The sequence below is a fragment of the Micrasema longulum genome, unplaced genomic scaffold (assembly GCF_059751315.1).
Source record: "Micrasema longulum isolate JH-2025_06_02 unplaced genomic scaffold, ASM5975131v1 h1tg001049l, whole genome shotgun sequence".
Lineage (NCBI taxonomy): Eukaryota > Metazoa > Arthropoda > Insecta > Trichoptera > Brachycentridae > Micrasema > Micrasema longulum.
The window spans coordinates 263,873-282,135 of NW_028278237.1; positions in this window are offsets into that span (position 1 = coordinate 263,873).

The following is an 18,263-nucleotide window of genomic DNA, read 5'->3' on the forward strand; positions in this document are numbered from 1 at the left end:
TTAAAATCATACCAACGCCTCTGCAGTTTCAGGAAGTAGGTACATACGCTTTCCATTGATGGTTAAACTCACATTAAGCCTTATAAAACTAATTAATGCTCCAGGTTTCTACTTTATCATTCTCCTTTCTGCACCCAGTGGTACTTAGTACTATTTGGAAACCAAATGTAGCGTATTTTGATAATCTGTTACATGAAGGTAAGGTGATCAATCTTACGTTTCAGGTGCCAGTCCAGGAACAATGCAATATTTGTGTGTGGACATCCTTTAAAATAAATTTTCCAAGTTCACCTTGCCAGGAATTAAACCCAGCACCATAAAAATGGTAGGCAAATGCGCCAACACTACACAACTACACAACGAGGCGGACTTATCTTCACACGATTTTCTTGTTCAGAATTTTTCAAAGTCAAAAACATTCGTCTGAGGTTCTTGTTCGATTTCACACACAGAATTATATTCTTCATCCACCTGGGCACAAAGATCTACTTGGGTTGGCAACAATTTTTTTTAAAGATTTTATATAGGTTTCTAGTTTCTACCCAAATTACTCTTCATTTTTTCCCACTGATAAATTTGCGAAACGAAATTTTTGTTCAGAGATTTTCCACCGTAATATTTTACGTGTTATGTAGGTTCAGTACTGGTCACGACGCTTCGAAATGTATTGTGTTTTAATAAATTATAGTATCCTATGAAGTCCCAGCACTATGGGGCTCAATTAAGTGAAAGAAGGAGGAAAATAAATATACTCGTATAACGTTAATATTTTCGTATTATCTTCCTGTTTGACTATATACAAGTATATGTTTTTGTATTCATTTGACTTTATTATTATCATCTACCTTGATACAACAATGTAATGTAATCACGTAAGAATAGTTTGTAGTTTTGGAAAATTTCTTTTACCTCACTACAATATTTCTTTATCTTTAATTTCTTTAAGGTATGTAGTCTCTATGCACTTTTATGATATGATGGGATCCGATTTTACTTGCTGTTATTAGAAACGGTACATCGTTAGTACCTACCTACCTATTTATTTTAGATACACATTCAAAATCTGCATTCCATAGATTTTTTTCTTGGCACGGGTCCAGAACTTGTCCAGTGCTTCGTCCTTTTGTGGTAACTAAATACTAAATACTGCCGTGAGGTTGTGAGGTAGGTAACGGAGTTTCCGTTAATCAGACGTATTCAAATCAACTACTGCCCTGATTTGAATACGCGGCAGTCGCTTTGTGAAATGGCGACTATTGTTTTTGGCGGGACGCGGACGGTCGCGGCAGCGCAGCGCTTCGCATACAAAAAGATACAAGAGATAAAGTTGCCCTGACTCCTAAAGTACCCACATTACTTTACCCACATACAAGACCATGCTATGAAGCCAATCTAAATCTTGAATAATTATTTTCAACGAAATTTACTTAGGTAGATATGTAAAAGCATAGACGTATAGTAAGTAAACATGTCATTTCCTTACTAAATGCATCTCAGTTTAAGGAAATATTGCGTTCAACAATTTGCAGGCATCAGCAGGAATAATTATGTCCGAAGTATTGCTAGGATGATTCCATATTTCATTTCGTGTATTGGTATTGCTATAATATACATCCTTTTTATGTAATAAAAGCGCTTTCATTATATGTATTGTGTAAACCCCTTTTCTAGAGATACCTTCAGTTATCGAAATAAAGGTTTTCTAACGTTATATTGAGCATTTTTTCCAAGTTTTATTTTCAGTTTTTATATTTTTACTAGCGAAATATAAGTTCTTTGGCTTAGTTAATAGTTACAAATGATGATGGGTAATCAGAATACCTGAAACTAGTTGTGCTATAACATTTAATTCGTGTGTGGTCTCAATGGAACATACAAAATGTTTTATTTGAAATATATGTTCAGATGTTGTTTTTTCTTGTATTTATATTTTCTGTGGGTATTTAAAACACCTATTAGATGTAGGTATACCTACCTATCAGCTTAGCGCTGGTAGTGTACCTAGTATCTACCAGTGGCGAATGGTGATTTTATTTACAGGTAAGCTATAAAATAATATCATATTTTTGTATCTACATAGGAGGTACATAATATAAAAAAGTAATATATACTATAAATTGATATTTTTCTCTGGTTCTGTGTGATACAACAACTCTCATCCATGAAATCAACTCAAACTATGTAACTTCGTGATATATTATATTATAAATATATATTATCCAATACATATTTCATTAAAAAATAATTAAAAAACACCACGATGAATTCAGTCGATATTAGGATTCAATTGAAATGTCAACTGGCCGAAGTGTTTTAGTAATTAATAGTGCTAAAAGCGGCCGCGTGGAGCGCCATATGTCCTGCAATATGACGCATGAAAGTAATTATAGTCTTATGTCAAAAGTACCACCTCAAAGAAAAATAGTTCTTAAGAAAAAATGTATGAAATACTGTTTTCCAAATCTAGAATCTTCAAATAATTTGTGTTATCTGCGAGTTTAATCTACGAGAAAAACCCCGCACTAAGATTAAAACATTTAAAATATAGTATACTTATTTGTATGAAAAAATAAGCTGGAATAATCGGCTAGTTTCTTGGCTCACCGCAGGCGCTGGGCGCGCTTTATTAGTATTAATATTTATATTAGGATAAAAATACAAACGGTGGAAATGATTTAAAATAAAAGGTAATTATTTATTTGTTTTTTCTGTAAATTAAGTAAAAATAAAACATTATTATGGTTAATCAAATATAATGGTAAGCTGCGCATAATCGCTTATATGCACGGTTCGCCCCTGGTATCTACCTACTTAATAATAATCTCTAGAATGTCTCTAAAATATATAATGTACTCGTATGTCTAGAGACCGAATAAGTAATGAACGGAAGTAAGTCAAAATATATGGTATTTGAAAGGGGAAGTGAGGTTACTGAGTGCATAATAATGTGAATAATGAGTGTCTTGAACAAGAAGAAGAATTTGTGTATTTGGGAAGAATGTTTTCAAGAGATGGATAAGTAGAAAATGGTGTTGAATGGAGAGTGAATACGGACAGCAAAATGAAAGGCGCGCTAAGCAAAGTAATTGCTAATAAAAATATGTCAATAGAAACTAAACTGGCAGTGCACAACGTTTTAGTCCTAACGCTTATGTATGGAAGTTAAACATGGAATTGGCAGAGGAAGGGCAAAAGTAGAATTGATGCGGTCTCTTAGACGAATGTGTAGGAAATCAATGTACATTAGGGTTACGAATGATGAAATCAGGTAAAAGTGCACATCTCAGGTGAAAAAAAAGGTGTGATTGACAAGATTAAAAAAGAATCACTAAGATGGTTTGGTCATGTAAAACGAATGGATGACAACAGAGTGGTAAAACAGATATTTATGGCGAGAATGAATGATAACATAGGACCTGAACGACTAAGAAAGACGTGCCATGATCAGATCTCAAGTCTGGTCATGTCAAAAACAGACGCAACAGAAGGACATGTATGACAAGATGTACGAATGTGGAAGAAACTAGGAATGTATGTCAGGATAGACGTGTGTGGCGGTCTATGTCATAGTAGTAGTAATCAGTTACCTACTGATACTAAAATTTATTGTTCAGAAATTATAAAATATTAGCCTGTGATCCCTTGAACTAGCCAATGATCCTCTATAAGCCTTGTAAATAATTTCTTCATTTCCGTTGGCTTTCTATCTGATTTCTAATGTCTAATCTACCTATTTCTACAACGTGACACGAAAAATGGCGGAGGCACGATGACGGATCCATTTGTCAGACTGTCCCGAAAAGCTCACGAGAGTCCACAAATATCCGGTGCAGAATATCGCGATTAGTTGTCAGTCATCAGCTGGTCCGCCATCAATCCGCTTCCCGCCATCATGTCAGCTGCGACCATTCTAGAAGTTTGGCGAATGGAAGTGCCTGCTTTTGGCCAGCCTATAAAGAACGGCCTGTCAGGCTCCGCAACGCGAGACATGGGATCCAGAATAAGTAACGAACCTAAATTTAATGTCAACAATGTCCGCGATGCAATAATATGCGTAGTTTCTTATAATTTCCATGCATATTTTTTTGTCAACTAATCAACTTCTATTAATGATGGAAGTGTTTAGCGCTAACCGTAATTAAAGTTTTGTCAGGATTTTATCCGATGTTAGATTATCTCGATTTCATATGATTTAATTACAGTTAATTTTATAATTGTTTATGTAGTATGCGATTAAAATGGCTTATATAAGATTTCCAGTTTACTGGATTTCCAATGATAAGAATAATTTACAGCCAGAGCCAAGAGCTTTAAATATATTAGTCACATATTCGTTCGGAGGCTGTCGGCGTGGAAAATAGAACGCTCTCTCTTGCTTTCTTTTTTCATCTTAATCAGGTTGTGGTCCCGTGGCTAGTGTTGCGGACTCACGGATCAGAGGTCCGGTCCACTCCAACTTGATTCACATTTTAAAATAGTTATTTACAACTCGTTGAAAATGCCCCCAAAAATCGATATATTTGGGTAAATAATAAGATCGTGAATGTTTCCTTTTTTTTTAAAATAAAAAAAAAATGTAGCACCCGGTCGGTCTCGCACATTGAGCAATATTCAGGCACAGTTCGAAATTTATTATTTGCCATTTTAAACTTTAAATACGATAACAATAGGGAAATATAACTTTTTTTAAACATTTTAAAGTAACAGAGGTCCATGAAATACTGTCCCGTAAAAAAAAATATTTTTGCTAATTATTAGTAGCATAAAAAATATTTTTAAATTTGTAATTTTGAATTCCCGCAAAAACGGTAATTCCATTAGCCACGCCCCTAATATGTCACGATTCATGTTTATTTGTTACCGGCCATTGAAATTTGTTTAGAACATTATCACAAATCTTGACGTCAGAACAACCAAGGCCAAAAACGTCGCGTTTTACTTAAAGTAGCAAAAAATAAAAATGAATGAAGAAGAGTAAGAAAGATAAAAACTATTATAAAATAATCATCATTACATATTAGTAGAAAATATATGCTTACCTATACACAATAATACAAACGTATTTTTATTATTTATTTTTTTTAATTTGTTTATTTTGAAATACATATATTTACATGGAATTTTAATTACAAAAATACACTTTTAAAAAATACATCTTAAAATTGAGTTATAACATAAATTGGAAAAAATGCCCACAAAGACTTTAGCGTCGGAGCGTGGGCCATTCCGTTTTTAATTATTAATGAGTTTATAGCATATAAATATGGTATGACATGACCATGAAAAAAAAAGAAAATTAACATATGCTGATATTTCGAAAACAGGATTTATTTGCAGTATGCATTTAATTTTTAAATTTAATATTTTTTTAAATAAAAGGTGTCTATCTGTTCCTTCCATACTAATCCAAGCCCTCAAACCTACTTTAAACTGTACCAGTTATTTAATGTTTTATAATTACTTAGCTGGAAGATTGAAGGATTTTATATATTGCTGCGGAGAGAAAAGAAGTGCGGTTTTTTGTATAAGTTAGCTTAAAATTAGAAGAAGTTAGAATACAGATAATTTAATAAACGGTACACAATTGAAATCAACATAGTATTATTTAGGTATTTTAATTTCAAGATAATAAATTCATACACTGCCTTTTAAAATTCAAAAGTGCCATATTAAATATATCTATATCATTTTCGTATTTATTTGCAAATGCATGAATTCTCCTAATTGGCGATTGTGGACTGTAGTTTGTTGTAGATACATTTACATATAACAGTTTATTAAATCAGGTAACCCGGCTCGGAACTCCCAAATTAATTAGTTGTAATAGTTGGGAACTATCAAATATTGAATTTAGTATTTTAAATAAAAATAACAGATCATTAAGTTTTTTTATATTTTCTAATGTTTGTACATTTAAATATTTATTTAAGTATGATTAATTAATATGGTCAACTGGAGTACCTAATTTAAAATTAACGAAACGTAAAATTGGAAATTGGGCATGCTATAGTAATTGGACACACTAAATCTAATGGTAAAAATCTAGTAAACATAAGAATTTATCTCCAGCACAAATGTACACTTTTTTGTGTGTTCTTAAAATGGACGCACTACATTTATTTCGTTTTGACCATTAGATTCGGAATGTTCAATTACTGTAGCATGTAGAATTACAAAATCATCCACCCTAGATGGAATTGCATTTGTATTTTTGCATTTAAGTGTGTAGCATAAACATTTATTTAAAAAAAATAATTTGTAGGTCTGTACGCGAAGAGTATTGTTAATTTACATTTATTCCTAAGGGATTATTTGCAAAAGCTAAAAAAGGATAATGAAATACCTGTTTATCTTGCTATTTCGGAAGTACCGTGGTATAAGATATATGTTATATTCCCGACACACGTGGAACGAAGGTGTATGGTATGTTGCATTGCTTGAATGTAAAGGCTGAATTATATCCCGATGTCTGAGCGATTTCAATTCCGCTTTTATTTGTATTTTATTGAGGTGGTTGGTATCTTCTTAATCGTTCATAATTTTGTACAGAAGTTTTATATTCAAAACAAAACGGCGCTTCGTTGGAGAATTTACATGAAAAATAACCATTGAAAATAAATTCCGAAATTTTTAAATGTTCTGCTTATCAAAACAAGTGTACAATCTACTTCCATTATCCATAAGAACAATTACTAAGTTCTCACAATATAAAGCTGCTATTAAGAAATGGATAGTGGAGGTGGGTTGCACACGGATCGATGAGTGGATTAAGCCAAATAGGTAAAATGTGTGTACTGTTTATGAAATTTGTTCTATTGGTCTATATAAACTAGATATGTTTTTTATGATTATTTTAGTTTATATTGTTTATTGTGTTAATGATAATTAGGTTGATTGGATTAATTACGTTTTTTTTATTGTTATTATCATGTCATCCTAACCAATCTTCTAAACACATCCTGTGGTCTTGTCCCTTTCCCCATATCTATGATTACCGAATGGAGCTTCTCGCTACTATCCGTGGCCCTGTTATAGGTCCTGTCGGATATACAGATCTGGTTGCTTCCAAAAAGAATTTCGAGGCTTTTAAAAAGTTTTGTAATCATTTCGGCGAATTGATCATGTCCAATCAATTTAATCCCAGTCAGTGAAGAATTCACTTCCTTCTCTTCTCAATCCAATGAAGTACATATTATGTACTCCTGGATTACTTTTTTTTCAGCACAAAGATGCTAAGGCTACCAGATTTCAGAGAGATTCTTCGGGCAGCTTTTCTCGTTTGACAACGAGCAAATTTTTCGTGTATGTGGGCACCGCCAAGGAGACTTGTGTCCTCAGATGCGGTGTGCGGTATGTGGTGGGCAAGCTGTTATTGTCATGTCAACTTTGTTAAATAGCTAATATAAGGCATGTTTCACATTTTGTAAAATGTTACCCTCGGCACGGGACACCCCAGTGAGGGAACATTATTCTGTATAAAAAAAGAATACCAACAATGTAAAAGTATAAATAGATAAAATGAAATCATTTACGTTTGAGTAAGAAAATCCGTAGTAATCCTCCATCCTTTTCTCCTGTCGGAAAATTGATATGACAGAACGTGACCGAGAATGAAGCGCGGCTCTCGTCTCGGTGATTTTTAATGAATTTGAAAGAGTGGTGAGTGGTGACAATAACTTCATGAGGGGCGTGTACAAGGAGTGGCAGGACACGCCCCTTCGGAGTTTTCCAACTTGCGAAACATTACATTTACATACTCAAGTAGAAAGTACTTTACCTATCTGCAGACATATATTCAAGTTAGGCTGTACATAAGTGGATTAGATAGGTATTATGTAGCTATTATGTACGTATTATGTAGGTACATAGTATTTTTTTTTTATATGGGAGTTGCATTATTTTTTACCTTGCTTATAATATACAAGGTTTACATTTCAAAAAGAGGATTTTTCTGCTATTATATTACATTATTTTAGCTAAAATGTTGGAATCAGGAAGGATATTCTAATGTGGGTTGATCAGGTTCTTCTCAGCATTTGCTCATGTGGAGAGGAAACCACTTAAAACTCTTCAGGAGAAGCCGGCCTGTTGGCAGTAGTCAACCGGCCTTCCGTTCCACTAGAAGATTGTTCGGCATTTTGTTCCCTACTTTGGTTTATTTTACCAATTGCCTGCACTATATTGACCATGTATGATACTACCTCTCGTGTGAGTTCTTTATTACCTATCACCGATGGGATGTCGCAAAGATCTTCACCCTGGCTTCTGCATCGCGCCTCCAGCTGTTGTCTTTGAAAGCTGAAAAAGGGGCAATGCATCAACAGGTGAGGGACATCTTGAGGAGTTTCGTCGTCGCATGGGCAGCTGTCGATCTCGGAGAGCTTGAAGCGATGCAGGCAGCTCATGAACCCACCGTGACCCGTGAGAATCTGGGTGAGCTCGTAGCCAGCTTCCTGCATTCTCCTGAAATCATAGGCATGGAAAATTGTAGGGAAAAACATTTGAGTAATACTTCCGGTAGGTTCACTCAAATAACGATCGTTCCAGAGTCGAAGGGTTCTGCTTTTTATTTTCCTTTTGGCAAAGCTGAGCGGGAAATCGGCGGAATCGATGAAATCGGGGGCTGTTTTCTGGAGCGTAGCTAAGGTATGTAGTAGTGGAAAATTATGTATTTTAAAAAAAACTTTGAGTGATGCAAAACAGCTACTGTAAGCCCGAGGTGACTTTGCACCATAATAAGCAATGATCGTGAACATTGAGAAATCCTTCCCAATGTATCGATAATAAAGGCTAAATTGTATTGATATTCATAACATATCTTTAGCTTCCTTTAAAAATGACATTTCCAAAAAAAAAGGTAAGATGTTGCGCCTTGAATCCGCAGCCTATAATATGCAGGTTATGTGCAGTTCTGTATGTAGGCACATAATAAATGTACACTGTACGGTCAAATATCATCATCATCATTCCCTTTCCGCACCTAATGGTGCATAGGGCACTAAATTGGTACACCAATCGCAGCGTATCTTGATCATTTATGTAACATGTAGGTAAGATGCATCTTGGCTGCAGTCTTACGTTTCAAGTGCCAGTCCAGGGACTGTGAAATATTCTAGTCTGACAACACCCCCTTTTTTTTTATTTGTTTATTTTTCCATACATATATTATTTACATAGATATATAATTACAAAAATACACTTTAGAAAAATACATCTTAAAATTAAGCTATAACATAAATTGGAAAAAATGCCTACAAAGACTTCAGCGTCTGAGCGTGGGCTATTCCTTTTAATTATTAAAAAGTTCATAGCATATAAATATGGTACGACATGAAAGCTTAAGAAGAGAAAATAAAAATAAAAGAAAAATCAAATTAACATATGCCGATATTACGAAGATATGATTTATTTGCCGTATGCATTTATTTTTAATGTAATTTTATTTTATTTTTTTAAAGAATGTGTCTATCTGTTCCTTCCATGCTAAATAATTAAATAAATATTTTGTATCAACTATGTCGGGAATCGATCCCGAGACCTCTTGCATGGCAGGCTAACGCGCTGACCATTACACCACGAGGCCGGCAACTATTGTTGTATTATATATTATATTGTGCAACAGTGTGACCAATATTCAAAAGTAGACATATTTTTGATAATATGTATTACATTTACATTTTTAGTAATATTATAAGTTTTGTATGATTAGTTATTTTCTGTTATGTTTAATTTTTATGTGACAACATTTACAATAACAGTATTATGTGGTAGCTTCTAATTGAACTTTATGATATGTATTTATAATATAACTGTATCTTATAAATTTATAACTGTATATTGGCTTTCCAGTGAAATAAAATTAAACACAAATGTTTAAAGGAAGAGAAAATTCATTTCATACGGTAATTCAACTAATATACATACTACACTACTTAAAAATATGTATGTATATTTTTCCTTTTTGAAAATGTTTTTTTTTGCATTTGAGCATGTTTTTTTTTATTGTTATTTATTTTAACTCTTACTTTTAGTAAGTTTTTTTTCATTTTAATATTATTTCCAAATGAACTAAAAACTTTTTTGCTTTGATTTTAATTTTTAAACTACTTTTAGTAACGTTTTTTTCCCTTATAATATTTTTGGACTTGGAAAAATATAAAAAATTAATTTATATCCTTTGCATGTAATATAATGTATAAACTTCTTTGGTCTTTTAGAGTTAAGTCTAATTTTGTTTACTATAAAACAATGTTATTGTGCTGTATGTTTCCTGAATCTTGAAAGAAAATAAATAAAAAAAAACTAGAAAACATACAATTTGAAGGTATTCGTAGATACAATTTCACATGCAATATCTTCAATTAAACATTTATAAAAAATAGATAGAATGTACGTTTTTCAGATTTAATAAGTAAAATACAAACAGAAAAATTCGAAACGTTGACTAAAGAATCTTGTATGATGGGGATACTTTGCGCCAAATTACAAAATCAAGTAAAACTCATAAACAACGTTTTGGCGCAATGTATGCTTTGTGTCAAAAAAATCTACAAAAAGTGAGCACATGTAAGAATACCATTGCAATAATATTATTTTTTTTAAATGTCACTTTGACACATCAAAAACTAACAACTTTAGGGTAGCTGGGGTAAAAAAATATTTGTCCCTAATATTTATTGTTTAAACTTAAAATTTTGGTGCAAAGTATACCAGACAGGCAAAGAGTCACCACGGTATACGATATATTAATTATATTTTGTTGCTATAATTATAATGATAATATTTAGATTTGAAATTATAATTGTTTCCGCAACTTTCATTATTATATAAAAAGATGTTCATAAGAATCGTTATTTCTGGTTTTCCTTTTATTCTTGTATTTTTAACCTTTTACCATAGAATCAAGAATAGTCCAGAAGGAGCGTAGAATCATATTTGAATACATCGGACTGTGTCCAATACTTCCCCCACTTAGACACACTTTCGCCGCGCGCATCCTTGAAGCCAGATTGCGAAGAATATAACCATAACACAAATGTAAGATAAACAAAAAAACTATTTGTTATTTTTTCTAAAAAAATATTGTGCACTCGGAAACATTGATTGGTACAACAGAGTAGATAAGTAAAGGGTCATTTAATAAGAGTAATTGAATGAATAAACTTTGAACTTAAAAGATAAAATAAATTTTATTTTACATAAAACGGATATTTTTATATCATGTCAAATAATATTTGATGTTTTAAAGATAATGCCGGTTAAATGTCCACCACGGCGTTTTTAATCCGAGGTTCAATTTTCATTATTTCTCTTATTATATGAGCAAAGTAGGGTAAAAAATTTACTACCCTGGCAACACTAACGAAATTTCCATTTTGTTTCTTCGACAATCTGACAGATGGAAAAATAATTCAATTTTTAAGTAATGCATTTGATATATACACATTTATTCGCTAATTACACATGAAATGCGATTGTATCCTGTTTCTTTAAGATCCTAGCAGTATTTCTACACTTTAAAAGGAAACAGCACGGCATAGTTGAATTCAAATCAGGAGTTGCGTACTGAGCGACGTCAACAAAGAAACTAATGGGTCAAAACGTAAACCTAATCATTTATGAGTAGTTGAGTCGCCTTCTGTTTGATGTGCGTATGCGATTTCTGGACTAATCTTAATTCTATGCCTTTTACCTAATTTCCGATGTAGCATATTGTCCATATAAACTAAAATACGAAATTAAAACTGAAAAAAACAAACTTTTTTTTTTCATTATTTTTCCCAGTATTTGCACTAAAAAGCATACACAAAAATATGTTTTTAGTTAAAATTAGAAAAATTGGGCATGGAGGGGTTAAATAAAAAATAAGTTTATTTGAAACCGATGACATAATACATTAGCAATGCGTTATGTTATCATCTTCGATTGATTATGTTAGAAAATTGATAGCGTAAAGCGTGTAGGAATTATTCTGGCTTCTATGGCATGTGTGTATGTAAATTCCTGCCATATTCTTATGCCTACATTCTTCTTACTACCAAAAAATTGTATAAAAGATAACATCTTCCCCGTGCACGACACTACATATTACAAGTATCTTAGCCTGGAGATAAGTTAGATACCTCAGGATCCGAAGAAGCCATCAATTAGCTGATTCGACTAAAGTGACACGCAACATGAATATTTCTAATTTATTTATCTTAAATCTTCAAACATTTTCACGGTACATTTGTTCAATATTGATTATCGCTGTCCAATCTCTCGTGATTAAATTAAACATTGAAATTCGATTTTCGCGACACCAAAAAACACCACGCTTAATTCTAATAAATCGTTTTAAATCCACAAAAAGCTTCATACATAATTAAATAGCAAATTCATACTTTAATTCCATTTAATTTATAAAAGACTGTTTAGAAAATCCCTCTGCAAACTGTTTGCCCGTGGAATAAGTTTCTATGGACGCTGTTCCAGCTTTATACCGGATATATCCTTATGCGAGGTTCAGAAGTAAGTCTAAACCATTTTTTTTCTATCACTATGCCTAGGCGTAATTTTATACCAGGTTTATAAGAAAGTAGATTAGAAGTCGTAGAGAAGACATTTTACATCTCTAAATAAACGTACGGTAATTATCCTTATCGTTATTTTACTATCGGTTTTAGTAAATACGATAAAAATAATTTGCATTAAAAATCGTATTTCAATTCGATACTAATTCTGACGCGTTATTATCTACTATTTCCTGTTCGTGCATTAAAAGTTATAAAAACTGACCAATATGTTTGTTAAACTAACATTAAAAGGTGCTAATTTAAGCCTATCGTCGGTTATTCTTTTTCAACACAGTCAGAAAAAGACAGGTGGATTGAAGCATAAATTATTGCTTTAAAAGAAATAAATGAACGAATTTACATTTCTTAATTTCGTTTTATGCGTGTGTGTATTCATGACGTAGTTTTGAAGGTATGGGTATTTTTGAATCGCTTTAATACATTTTACGATATCGTTTTATAGACCTATCAATTTAATTTCTTAATGTTGAGACCTATTTTAATATAAATGTCAGAAATAAAGTCTCGTATTAAAATTATTATTTAAAATTAAAACGCACGGGTTCTTTCAAGAATTTATAAAATAGTAGTTCAAAAATATTTTTTAATAGTCTTTTTTATTATTTTTTTAATGTTTCCCATTACGTAATTTTTTTTGTAGTTACAATATGTGGAGAGACGTTTTACAATGCTGCCGTTTCTATTATCTGTAAATAAATATTCCGAAAATTATAAACAAACTTATATTACAAAAATATAAAATGTGCCCTATAAAAAAGAATTGTGAATAATTCTTTCTTAAATAATTTGTATTCGCGACTGTGTTTTTTCTTTAATTTATTATCTACGTTACGTTATTCTTCTTCTTTGTTCTTGTAGATCTGATGACCTGTTCTACTTAGAATACTCAGTCTCCCGTGAGGAGGCCCAACTATCCTCCCATGGCTTAGAGGGTCTTTCCGGTGGGCGCCGTCCGGAAGGCAATTCTTTGGATTCTGTGGACACCAGTCTATCGCTGTTCATTCTGTTTATGGGCTCTCTCCAGAATCTTCTACGGAATCTGCTTCAGTGCTCTGTATCTTTGATTTTGAATGTTTCCCGTATAAAGCCAGGGCTATGTATAGCGTGTGAGCTCGCCAATATATGACAGTAAAAATTTTATTGTCTTTGAATTTCCTAGAGTTTTAACCATCGAAAAAAAAAGAAGATTGCAAATAAAATCAACAGACAATGGAAATTTGATGTGTATTATTTTAATAGATTGTTTATAACAGAAAAATACATAGAGAAATATGCATTTTTATTTTTTGTAATAAAAACAGTCTAGTAAATTCGAATAAATAAAAATACGCTTTATATTAACAATATTATATTAAAATGCAAAAATAACATTGAATACTTGAAAAATAAATATTACTGAGTGTTACAAACATAATTTAAAAAACGGATATCGATTAAAAGTAAAAACTATCTTTAGTTTAATTCTTATAGCGATAAATACATAAACATTATAAAACAGGAGTTATACAAATACAAAAATAATATTGTAACTAGGTGGCTACCTACACGGTTAAATTTCGAAACACCACGCAATTTCTTATCTCGGCTACGCTATGTAAAATGAAAAAAAATATTTAAATTAATAATTTCATCACGTCATGAAGTCGCCCCTGGGTAGCGCCTGCTAACGTCAATCAACAAAAACATCCTCGTTTTAATTACAATATTTCGGCTACGCCATAAATCTATTTTTTTAAATAATTTCTCACGTCACAAAGTCGCCCCTGGGTAGCGCCTGCTAACGTCAATCAACAAAAACATCCTCGTTTTAATTACAATATTTCGGCTACGCCATGAATCTCTTTTTTAAAATAATTTCTCACGTCACAAAGTTGCCCCTGGGTAGCGCCTGCTAACGTCAATCAACAAAAACATCCTCGTTTTAATAACAGTATTTCGGCTACGCCATGAATTTCTTATAAAAAATGTCAAAACGTCACAAAGCCACTCTCTGAGTGTCGCTACTGACATCATTTACAAAAACATAATTGTTTGTGCTTTTTTCAAGTACGCAATATTTTTTTTAAATACACCTACCTAACCGATAAAATACTATTAGTAATTAAACCAAGGTGTGCTTTAAATGGCCAAATAATATTATTTATTATTAGAATATTATTGACATGTAGTTCAAGCATTGCGGCATTCACGTTGCTTTACTTCTGAGAGCTCAACTGCTATGTTTTTCTATGGTTATGTTAATGTCATCTGTCATGTATTGGCGAGATCACAGGCTATACTTACGCCTAAAGCCATTTCTGACCCGGTTGCGCAGAATGTTTCCGGTAATCGATCCGTGGACCCTCATCTCTGATGTTCTTGGCAGGTTCTTCGTTCTCGCGGTGTCCGCTCGTGTTTCTACAAAATATGTCAAGGTGGGTCTCACACGTGTCTTATATATTCTAATTTTCTTATCGATTAGCGTGTTTTTTATTTTTCTGGATACATTTCCTAAATATCTGTAAATTGCGACTTGTTCTATTGATTCATTGTCAATAATCAGTTTTTACCTTTTAGGTTGTCTTGCAATAACTAACATTTTTGTTTTATAAACTGAAATATACATATTGAACCTTTCTGATACATGATGGAATTTGTATAACGTGCGTTTTGAGTCGTCTTTAGATTCAGCTACTATGGCCGCATTATCTGCATAACATATTAAGTGGATGACCTCGTTGCCCATTTTGTAACCCAGTCCCAAGCCGGCTACTTTTTCTATGATTTCGTCCATTATGAGGTTGACAATAAAGGGACTCGAGCTATCTCCCTGCCTAATTCCACTGCTTACTGCTATTTCCTTAGACAATCAATTGTTAGCTTTGACTTTTGCCTTACAGTTGGTACGCAGATCTTGGATAGTCTAATAATGTATTTATTTTAGATAGCTGTACAAATAAAATTTTAACGCCTAGTTATACCTTAACTAATAAACTATGTATAAAGTCTTAGCTAATGTATCAGACATATTTGTTTCCTGAAGCATCCTCACAACGTCTTTTAGCAACATCCTTTCAAAAGCCTTAGTGAGATCGAAAAAACATATATATGCTTCTTGTTATATTCAATTGATTTCTCTTTTAGTTATCTTATAGTGGATCGATTTCGTCTGAATCCCTGTTGATCTTTTTTGTTCTTACTCGTTCTTCGTTTCCGTTTCGTTTTGATAATACTTGTGAAAAGCTTAAGCATTGTACACAATAAGGATACCTCGATAGTTTTCATGGTTTTTCCTTTCGCCATTCTTGAAAATTGGTGTTGTGACGTTTGTTCTTCACTCTTGTGATATAGTACAGTCGGATGAAATTTTATTGATCAATTTATGTATTTCTTTTCCCAATTCCTGTCCCGAGTACTTAATTAGTTCGTCGGAGATGTTGTCATTTCCTGGAGCCTTTCTATTTTTAAGTTTCTTTATATGAGCTTAAGTTTCAGTTTCTATAAGGATTACTGTTACAAATTATTCATCACATTAAATAAGTGCAATGTACCTCGTTGTTTTAAACATAAATAAAAAACTCAGGAATTGTGGAATCCGGGTAATGTTATCAATCGGTAATTGTTATCACAAATAATATAATCAGTATTTTTAATGTTTAAATCACTAATTTCTACCCTCAGTGTTTAAATTTTATATTTATTATGTTAACAATGTTTTGAGTTTGTCCAAAAGTTTGTAGACATAAACTTGATTCAGCTCTCTAGGGAGCCGTCAATATTAAAAAAATTACAACAGGGATTGTAAACATTTTAGAGAAGGGAATAGAGAAGTCTAGGCATCTACAGGGTTTATGACCTGTCATTGGTTGGTTTAAGTGGCCATTTAACGCACTGTGTAACATTCAGTATTCTGCCTTTATTCGAACATCTGTATTCCTTCAATTCTTCCATCTGTTAAAGTTAAAGAGATGAAACCTCTGTTGATGTGGGTGAGATTCATCTGATTGAATTATTTCACCCACATACTAGGCAACGCCTCAAAACATTTTTTAATTTTTATACTTCTTCTTAGAACAGGTGGATGTATCAACAATGTTTTAGTTCGTCCAATTTTTTTGTAGACAAGAAGTGGATTCAACCTAGACAAGAACTAGATAACTTTACAAACATCAACAGATGAATTTTTATTAAACTACGCCCAATGTTATTTATTCGGACCAACTCTCAACAATATTTACACCGGTCCATATCCGTCTCATTTCCCTTTTCCTAGCGCACACCACGTAACAATACTTCTACGTGTGAGCTTCATACAAGGTGCCCCAGCGCAGCGTCGCGAGTCCGCCAGCTTCTCCATCAGGTTCCAGCACACGTCACGCCTCATCATCAGCAGGTTAGTGAAGTTGCGCAACCTTCATTGTCTTACAATACAGTCCACTCTAAATTTTTATTCACTCCTCAGCATTATCAGTAATGAACTATACACGGATATAAAAAAATACTGTATATAAGAATTCCTACAAAATGATCCTATTGTTTGAAATTTTTAAAACATAAGGGTCCAAACATGTCTTCCGTTATTAGTGTGAAACTGTCGATTTGTCCTATGGCCGAATCTTTCAGTATTATGACAGATCACAAACCCTTAACTTGGTTATTTAATGCCATAGGTAGGTACGTAAATGAGTTTTATCTGAAGCATATCTAAATACAATATAAAGTGTTCTGTTACGATTCAAATAATTTATTTTATGATCTGTCTGTTGACGTGAACTACCGTCGAGTTATAAGATTTAAAAAATTAAGTCCATCCACTATCAAAGATTTCTACAAGAGCTTTATGTAGATTACTTCTGAAGAAACATTTCCTATCTATTCTTCAAACGCCCATCTTTTCCTGTGCTTTTATTACCTTTTTCTATTGATGACTAGTATCGATATCAATTTATTTATTTACTCATCTTGTTACTTCTTTTTTTTGTTTATTTTATTTTGGTTTTTAAACTAACAAAGACATATTTTATTTGTTAATTGGAAGAAATTGCCATCTGAAAATAATCCCGCCAATTTGAAAATATAAACGAACAAAAAGTCAAATAAATATGCTCAAGTACCTATCGTATTTTAGTGCCATGATCCTTACGAACTTGCGGAATATGCAAATAACATAAGGTTTATTTTAATTATTTTTTTACTGCTTATAAAATTTGACAGGAAATGATCTAAAATACATCTCGTAAAAACGTTTCGTTTATGCGTTTATCATATTTTATGAGATTAAATAAACCTCAGAACCGGCTCAACAAAGTATAACTTCAAATATATTCGAATATTATTAAATTCTAATACGTGCAATTTTTACATAAAGTTAAGCTGAAACACAATTTTAACAGGACCTTTTATATTTTAGAATTATCCTAGCTTCAGCACCATATTAATTTATCATATTCTTACATTTTAAATATCTCAGTTTGGTCGGCCACCTTTCAGGCACCTTTATTGACAACTCTGAAATTATGCGAAGCATTAGCTTTTATGTTCCGGATAATGACCTTAGACGGCGTCAGCATAGACTGTTTCACATATAAAGGATCAACCTGCCAATGGTTATGCCTGTTGGAAGGGCTATCTCTATGTGGAACAATATTACTTTGGAAATTGACATTTTTCACGTCTCTCAGGGAGTTTTTCGTTACAGGATTCTCTTAC